The sequence below is a fragment of the Austrofundulus limnaeus genome, unplaced genomic scaffold (genome assembly GCF_001266775.1).
Source record: "Austrofundulus limnaeus strain Quisiro unplaced genomic scaffold, Austrofundulus_limnaeus-1.0 Scaffold25, whole genome shotgun sequence".
NCBI classification, from domain to species: Eukaryota; Metazoa; Chordata; class Actinopteri; order Cyprinodontiformes; family Rivulidae; genus Austrofundulus; species Austrofundulus limnaeus.
Window position 1 is genome coordinate 3,394,112 of NW_013952427.1, and position 7,992 is coordinate 3,402,103.

General features: G+C 39.0%; 1 long non-coding RNA gene across 1 annotated transcript in view; it reads right to left on the reverse strand.

The window, feature by feature from the left end:
* Nucleotides 1-6,299, reverse strand: part of LOC106515039 (uncharacterized) — a 17,046-nt gene extending 10,747 nt beyond the window's left edge. The window contains exon 1 of the long non-coding RNA XR_001309955.1: nt 6,180-6,299. This is a non-coding gene — a long non-coding RNA (uncharacterized LOC106515039). The remainder of the gene's footprint in view (nt 1-6,179) is intronic.
* Between the last annotated feature and the right edge of the window lie 1,693 nt (nt 6,300-7,992).

The window sequence follows — 7,992 nt, forward strand, 5'->3', positions numbered from 1 at the left end:
CCCCTGAATAGACCTTACCAGGGAGGCTTAAGAGTGTGACCCCCCTGTAATTGGAGCACACCCTCCGGTCCCCCTTTTTCCACCACCCCAGTCTGCCAATCCAGGGGTACTGCCCCCGATGTCCATGCGATATTGCAGAGTCGCGTAAGCCAACACAACCCTACAACATCCAGAGCCTTGAGAAAAAATCTTATTTAATATATTTGTAAAACACGTTTTAGTGAGAATTAACAGTTTATTTTGAGCATAGATGTTTGTGTTTTATTTGCAGCTTATTTGAACCCAACTGGACCAAAAATAAGTTAAATGTCAGATCAGCTCAACAAAGTATCTGAAACAGTGCAAAAATGTTTGTACAGCTTTACTATGTACATATTTAGGTATTTGCTTTATTAGACCTGGAAATACAATACAAGTGTTATAAACATGAATATTTATGTTGTCAGTTTAATACAGTTGAGCGGATATTCTCTTCTTCTTCATCCAAATGACAAGTATGAAGATGCACCGTGCATGGTCTGAAGCATCTCCTCAACATCAGCATTTGAATGTAGCTGAAGCTCTGTCATCTCATCTTCTCTATCTGCTGAAAACATCARCTGCAGACACGTCCAGCGAATAAATTCTCCCGCTTTGTTTTGTTTAGAGGGGTTTTAATTTTGCTGTTGTTGGAAAATTACCCATAATTGCAGCTTGCAAATGCTTATCCCTCTCTTTCTCCTCTCCAACTACTCTCCAGTGAGCACTAGCTGAACATGCACACAAACATACCAGACACGGGGCTGCTGCAGGCAATGGGTGCTGCTGGAGGACAGAGCCACAATTTCACTTTGTCACTCTTGGACACGTTGCAACACTGAGACACGCACATGTTTGCATGCAGACACATGCTCTCACTCGTCCACCCAGAGGTTAATAATGAGGCTGGGGCAGCATGATTTATGTTTCATAGTGCAATCTAATTGATTTGATTAATCACATTCATTCCGGGATAATTAAATTACCACATGAGATTACAGAATATTCGGCCTGAAACACGCCCAGCGGCCATGCTGTTTGTTTTGAGCTACATATTTCTGAAAAGCAGTGATCAATGAATTTAATGGCCTATTAATCATTAGAATTCATTCCTAAAATAGTTTGTGCATTACAAAGCAGTTTTTTCATAATTCAGACTGCGTTACTACACTAGAATATTTTTACCATTCAGACAAATGTTTAAAAAACTTTCATAATTCCTTAGTTTGTTACTGATATAAATACATAACGAATATGGMAAACATGGGTCCTCCACAAGATAGAATCACACAAGGAAAATATTAAATAGTTGGCTTATTTTATTTTATTTTATTTTCATTTCAAAAAAGATCATTGTCCATAGGAGGATGTTATATTTGTTTATTTTGAAAATGTTGATGATCTGCTTTGTCTTAGTTAAAAGGCAAACTAATACAACACCATAGTTTTGGCTGAATCAGTCAGAAATAGATGTTTACTTGGATTTAGTTTGATTTAAAGAAATTATAATTTTGCATTGATGGTTAATGGCCTGAACTTGTAGGGCTTTATCCAGTTCCTACAGACTCAGTAAGGGAACAAATGTGTTTGCAATATGATTTATTAAAAGGTTGCTTTTCAGAGTACAGATCTTTAAAGGTACAGTGATTTTTATTTTACTTATTTATTTATTTATATATTTATTTATTTATTGCATTAAGAAACACAGCACTGAATCACAAAGGATGTTAACATCCTATACTGTTTTACAGCGTGGCAAAAATGTTTGAGAGCTACATAATTGTCATAAATACTACCGGAGACGCATGGCCAGATGAAAGCTGATACATAGCTGTCACGTGACGTAACACATCTGGGCACTTTGTCGCTAACCACCATCATCACAGGGGCATGCTTCAGACACGTCTGAGACTTTGATCATCAAATAGTATTTTTGACGTAAATCACAATGGTTGTTTTGCGTGCAGATGTTCAACAAAGTGCAGTTTTTTTACTTCATTCCAAAAATCAGGAAACGCAAAAGATCTCATGTGAAGAAGCTGAGTGCCAAAAGTCAGCACACAAGTCTGGCTTGGAAACACCTATGGCTTAGTGGTCTTCTTCACGACAACAATGACCATGTGTTGGTACAAACTAAAGTAGCTTAGTTAATGTAGCTTGTATCTGCGATCAATGAGGAACATGTATACGTGTATKATGTAGTTACTTACTCTGCCAGTCACCAGATCTTTGTTATTCACATGAAGAATTCAGACAACCTTCACAAAGYCATGAAAACATTAAATGGGGTGGCTGTGGTGTAGTGGTAGAGCAGCTGGCTTTGGGACCCACAAGTCACAGGTTCAACTCCCCGCCATGCCTACATGCCATTGTGTCCTTGGGCAAGACACTTCACCCACCTTGCCTACTGATGGTGGTCAGAGGGGCCRGTGGYGCAGCATGGCAGCCCCGCCTCTGTCAGTCTGCCCCAGGGCAGCTGTGGCTACAATGTAGTTTACTGCCATCAGTGTGTGAATGTGTGAATGAATGATGCATGAAAAATTGTAAAGCGTCTTTGAGGGTCTCAAAAAGCACTATATAAAATTATATAAAATTATTATTATTATTATTAAATGTAYGCATCCACTTGTTCCAGGCAGAGAATCTCCTCCATTGGGGGCACTACTTATGTTACAATAAGAGATCATCAACTTTTACATAACATATTCCCTTTTCATGGTCAATCACAACAGCAGCAATTTTCTGGACATACCTTTCTCTTGCACATTGGTTAAGAGTATCAATATACAGTACTTTGTTTTGGTTTGATTGAAAGTCATCGTGATCGTTGTTGTCTAGTGTTTGCCTGCAATAATGGAAGTTAAATGGCAATGCGCATTTCTGGTTGATGTGTAGGAACCATCAGATAAGAGTCTTTTGGAGGAGAGATGACACCTTTCATTAAAAAAATAACCCATCCAGAGGACCCAATTACCTTTTTTAACTATATACAGTATTACACTGCTTAATACCAGAGAATCAGCATCTGTTCCTCACTCTACCAGAACAAGGTACAACTTTTAAATTAGCCATGGCTGAACTTGAGAGACATTTTGTCCCCAAAGTTGGCAGCTGTGTCTCAATTCAGGGGCTGCAGCCTACCAAGACCACACAGACCCCAGTCCATGCAGTCCGAGCAGGCTGCATAAAACTGCTGTGAAATGAGACGATCTAGCCTTTGCTTGACATGTGTTTGCATGACCACACTTACCTCGTTATCATAGTGATCGGTTTTATATCACATGCCTTTAGACTTCAAATGCATTTGAACATATATTTACACGTCTTTTCACTGGAGGAATAACTTTACAATCAACATGTTGCATGTAAATAAATAAATAAAAAACTTCATAATTTAGGTTTTGCTCCAGTCTCAGTACTTGTATTTAACGTCTCATTGCAATAAATTTTCATCAGCTAAGATGGTAAACTTACATTTAAAAATATTCTTCAGTTTGTGATGAGAGCCCAGAGTTGTAAAGTAACTAAGTACAAATACTTTGTTACTGTCCTTAAGTAGATTTTTTTGGCATCTGTACTTTACTTGAGTAATTATTTTTCAGCCTACTTTTTACTTTTACTCCTTACATTTTTACACAATTATCTGTACTTTCTACTTCTTACATTTTTTTAAAAAAAGGTAAGAAGTAGAAAGTCATTTCTCCTATTTTGTTTTGGCTTGTTAGTGTTAAAAAATACTATCCTAMAAAAWTATGCATCCAGGATAGAGTGAATTTAATTGTAGTTGGATGAGAAGTATAAATGAGAAGTCTGATCTGATTACTGTATTGAACTGGTATACAAATGTTTTATATATTTTTATTATATTTTTTCCTTCATCCTTTATATTTTCTTTATTGGTTATATTTTATACTTATTGCACCTTTACACCGAAGCAAATATAGTCTGTGAATCCTGTTCATTGACAATGGCAATAAAACTGATTCTGATTTTAAATGTATACCATTCTGATACTGTTAATAATTTGTACACACTCCATCACAGTTGCACGTTTTTAGAAAAAAATATTTTTTGGAGAGGTCACCTTCCAATTAATGTATTTTGGAAAATCTAACTGCTCATTTTTACTCAGTACTTTTACTTTTAATACTTAAGCATATTTTATGTCAGAAATTTACTTTTGATAAGTACAAAAAAATTTGATACTTTAAGACTTTTACTCAAATAATATTCTTAGAGAAGACTTTAACTTTTACCAAAGTAATTTTGTGATAATATACTTGTACTTTTACTCAAGTATCACTTTGAGGTACTTTATAAAACACTGCGTGGGCCGTATTCCTTGGCCACATGAGAAGAAGCCTACGAAGTGGGACAGTACTCGGYGTGGGGCAGTGATGAAAGTGGCCAAAAAATGTGCATTCAGGAGGATGCAGCCCCTGAACACAGCAAATGTGTTGGCGTGCAGACACACACTCAGACAACATGCCGATATGTCATACGAGGTCCACACACACTGGTGTGGCTTGGTTGACTAGCTTGGCTTGGCTAGCCTCATGCATAGACTATAACTGTGATCAAGACAAGGTCAAACAACCTGACAAACTGTGATCTCTGCAATCCTAACAGGGTCAGAGGGAGACGAACCGAAACAACTCACTAAAGGAGGTTTTCCAAATTACATCAATCCATTCACATTATAATACACGTTTGTCATGGTTTATTGACATATTTATTTTTTAAAAAATTACCAAAAGACAAAAGAGACCATAAAACCCATAAATGGAAATTTTATTTCTGGTTTTAACCACCAGAACAAAAGCTATCTTTGTCAATCTGTACACAGTACTAAGTTGTTGCTGTGAAATGTGGTTTTTACCAGGTTGAGACACCATGCTGTGGAGAGGTGGTGACTAGAATGTGGAAAAACGAACAAATAAAACTCAGAGGGAACAAGAGGGTAGGGGGAGGGAACAGATAAACCTAAGAAAAGGAGAAAGGGAAATACAAGGAGTGAGGTAGCCTACTTGTGAAGTTTAGAGGTACAGTGGGACCTTTTAAAGAGCTGTACGACAGAGCACATAAACAGAGCACTGAGGACAGAGAGCAAAGCCAAACAGAAGACAAGAATGATGTGGAGAGCAAAGAGAGCATGCAGTAGGGGAAGAGAGGGAATACAGGGAAACATTAGGGTGAAAAAAACAGAGGGGGGGGGAGAAAGGTCATGGAGTGGTTATAAAACCAACTCTGACCTAATCTGGTGTGTTTATGACTGTTTTTTCCCCTCGTCTTTTTTTTCCTACAGCGCCGAGATACAAGATGGAATTAGACTGGGTGGTGCCTTAGGATGAGCTCAAAGAGAGGAGAGAGATGGCAGCATGTTGTACTCTTCATTTTACTCAGGAAATAAAGCTCTATGTGGATGGAGGTATGTAGGTCAGGGTGCCTCACAGATGTATTCAGTTCACTCAGCAGCACCTGAGCTTAGATTAATGACGTCAAGTTATTTATTAACCCCAGAAAGCAGAAAAAATAAAAAAATATAATACTTTTTTATTGCGTAGTTCAAGGCTGTGGATTGTGAAAAAGATTGAGATACAGTCACTTCCCTGTAGAGGGAAACTCGTCACATCTTTATTTTATTATGGAATCTAAAAGCAATACAGCCTCAGTTTGGAGAAAAGRGGTTAAAGAGGTAATATTATGTTTAAATTTTATTATGTTATTTTTATGTTTAAATCAGAAATAAACTTGACTTCTCACTCATTTCCATTTCTAAACACCTTGAAATTGGCCTCTGTCTCTTTAAAAACCTCCTTCAGATCCCGTCACGCCCATTTCAGCACTTCATCACAGCCGCTTCTCTCTTGTTGACAACCTGGAGCGTCGTAGCATGCTTTGTTGTAATGATAATTTAAAATGCAGCAACATTATACAAGGTCAGTTTTGGAAAATTGCATCTCAGGATACATTTGAACCTTACTGTTGGACCAGAAAGTACGTTTTCTAAAGAACCGGAGCRATTACAGAGAGGACAGCTGGTGAGATTATTTCAGTCGCTCACACCACATGCACACACATACTGATCATAAGTTACAAATCTTAACACACAGACCAAACAACGATGTGAACAAAACAGCATGAGTTGTTTTTTACCTTACCTGTGCTGGTGACAAYGGCGTTTAATCCAAAAAGGACTGAAATGAGAAGCTGTTAGTATTGGAGCTACAGACGCAGTTTCACCGGTGTTCGTCGTTTCCTTTGTTCCTGCTGACAGTCTGCAGGAGTTACGGGCGGGGTGCTGAAGCTTGGTGTAGTTTCCTTGGCTGCAMTGAGAAGTAGTATTGGCAGCTCAGCAGACACTGTTTTCACTGGGTGTTTGTTGGTTGTGCTGCCGGAGTGGCGGGGCGGGCCGTGGGCGTGGGTGGGTGTGTGTTCTCTGTGTTGAGGAGGCTCAGTTCGGAGACACAGCCCAGAGGAGGAGATGATCCCAAAAGGCGGTTCTAGTCCCAGCCAGTCGTTTTTGCTCCTCTGCCTGGCTGTCTCAGAACACTGCAGGATTTCTCAAACATGCATGAATGAGTCAAAGTATCTTTTTGATGAGAGTATAAAATTATAACATGATATAAAGCTCAAAAAAGTTTATTTTACATGATATTGCCCCTTTAATTCTGACTTGACTGATGAGCTAACAGCTAGTCCAGGTGGAGCCAARCAGTGATGTTTGATGCCACTGTTTTCCTTTCGGATTCTGATACCAAGTAGTGCTGTGTCCCAGTAGTCATGGGAAGTGGTAATTTCCCAGTTCCCATTGGTAGATTTAAACTGGAACGCCCCCTCCAGTGATAATATTCCACTCGTRAAGTGGAAGAAATGAAACTGCCCCCAGTTTCGATTTCAAGATGGCGGCTAGTCTCAACTTTAAAAAGTTAACTCCGTAACTTTTACTATTAATTATCTTGCTTAATTTTTTGTGCATGTTTAATCACTCGCACAAGTAGTGTGATTTCTGTGCTATGCTGTACGTGTTAAAATCAATGTTTATTTGCATTACACAAATAGCAGAGCTCTCTTTTTGTCATTGTTTATATTGTAGCAGTGTTGTAGCTAGGTTAGCAGCAACAATACAATCACCTGTCGGCTAAATGGAATGTAGTTTCATATGGTTTGTTGGGAAATGGCATCACTACCATTTACCAGTTCCTAGAATACGATGTAAACGGAACGTACCATAAAACTCAGGCTGGTATCTATCATATACTGTAAATTTTAACTGGCTACAACTTCCTTCTGAGCTGCTGTTTTTCCAAAAGATCCACCTTTCTGMACTAAAAAGAACACATTTTGGATGAATTCCCCTTAAACATGAATGTAATAAGAACCGTTTTTTGAACTCTGAATTAATGCCAAACTCAAAAACAGTTTTACAGATTTTATTATTAATGTGCAAGGCTTTGGTGTGGTTCTGGATCAGGACATCAAACTGGACTGGAACTTCTGGACACACAAAAAAATCTATTAACAGTGTCAATGTGAACTTTGACTGAGAGAAGACACAAAGCCACTGACCTGGTGTTCGTTTGGGTGTTCCATACACAAACACTGATTTGGATAGAAAGGGTCCGAGACAGTGTGATGTCGTCACCGTTCTGTATTGTTTGGTGTTTGAGTCCAACAGGCAAGAGCTGGGTCCAGGGGTAAGCAAGGATCAAAACCAAAAGAATTACCAGACTACGTGGAGCAGGCTTGAGTCGTGGGYYCGTAAACTGAGCAGGGGTCGAGAGCCGTGTAATCCGATGAAGCGTCGCGCCGAGGAGGGTAAATCCAAGAGCCAAAAAACCAGGAAGTGAAGCAGGGGTCGTTACCAGGCAAATTGATGACAGGAGGGATCCATTGAGGGCAAAGGCAGAGATCATGAAACCGAGGAGCATGAGCAGGATCCGGAACCAGAACTAACGAGGAACAAGGTACAAG